Raw genomic sequence first — 1,691 nt, forward strand, 5'->3', positions numbered from 1 at the left:
TGAAGCTTTCGAACTGAATGTACGGTAGGAGATTGTGACCATCATGCTTGAGAACAGGTGTGGACACATAAAGAAAGGAAGGCACCGAGGGTAAAACAACACGGAAAAAACCCACACACTTTGCATAACATTTAAAGAAACACTTAATTCCATTTTGCTAGCATCAGTGCACAATGGCATTTTTTCGTATGCCTATGATTATCTGAACAGAATATTGTACAAAGTGTGTGACGCCTGACTGCAGTCAACTTTACCGCTTATCACTATGTAATAAAAGATGTAAATTGTGTCCAAACGAAAACATTCTTCCATATAAATGTACAACATTAAATACAATACTAAAATATCATTGCTGTTCCATTCTGTTATTTCGAGCTTGAAATAAAACTTCCATGACATTTGATCTTGGAATCCACAAATGTACGAGTTCTCAGATCAGTGGTACAACTCGTTAAAGCTCTCTGAGACTCACTGTGACTTCGTCCTTTAAAGGCTTTTCATCTTCCTTTTTTCATCTCCTCTTCTCGCTTTTTTTTTTTTTCTGCAGGGTTTTTGCAATTTCTAATTTGGGTATCCACATACATCCACCAATTCGCCAAGAGTTCTCAGATCAGCAGGCCAACTCGTTGAGGCTCTATGAGACTCTGTGTGATTTCATCCATTATTGACTTTTCATCTTCATCTTTTCATCTCCTCTTCAACGTTGTTTTCTGCGTGTATTTGTAATTACGAATTTGTGTATACATGCACCAGTTAGCCAGGAGTTCTCAGATCAGCAGTGCAACTCGTTGAGGTTCTCTGAGACTCACTGTGTCTTTGTTCGTTAATGGCTTTTCGTCTTCATCTTTTCATCTCTCTTACATCATGCAGAATTCTCCCATTGCCTTCCCACTCTCTTAAAGTGATCGATTTTTTAATGTCTTCCTCAAAACGACTCTTCGTCGTCGAGGACACCCTCCCTTTCCTTACATCTCCTGTTTCTAATCCTCTCCTTGCTTCATTGAGTTTAAGTAAGAACGCTGTGACTTTTTGTTGTTTAGGGTTAAATCTCTCCTGATTTTTCGACACCATTATCCGGGCTGTTTTTATCTCCTTCCTGGTGTACGTTCCCTTATCCTCCATGTCATCCAGAGTATCCGTTAACAAGTATACGTATTTAAATCTTATCTGGTTCAGGTTCTTTCGGGAAAGATCCACCGTCTTTTATGCTTGAAAAAAGCTTTTCCATGACAATGTCATCTACGCTATATACTGTAATGACAGAATGTCAATCTGCGTGCGATAATGATAATGGCATGTAGAGATTAAACTAGAATAGGGGAATATCAAAGATCAATAAGCGTGTAAAAGACCTGTAAGAAGATATTCTACTCTTTACATCTGTTGTGGGACAACACGCGAGGAAAATGCTCATACCAAAGTTGCAATAGGTAGAGATAATCAAGTATAGTTTTTAAACTACTTCATACAGCGCACTATAGAAATGGACATGACTCATTTATTTTGTTCCCATTAATATCTGCCAATGGGGATGTACACACATCTTGAAGACTAAACGTACGGATGATTAAAATTAAAGGCATACTTTTCTTGTGCACTAAACCATCTGATACCGAATGTGTGTCACATTCAGTAGATTAAAGGAAAATCCAGATGCTTAAGAATAATGTACATACTTGCGTCGTACATCT

Source organism: Diadema setosum, chromosome 3, assembly GCF_964275005.1.
Source record: "Diadema setosum chromosome 3, eeDiaSeto1, whole genome shotgun sequence".
In the NCBI taxonomy this organism is placed as follows: Eukaryota; Metazoa; Echinodermata; class Echinoidea; order Diadematoida; family Diadematidae; genus Diadema; species Diadema setosum.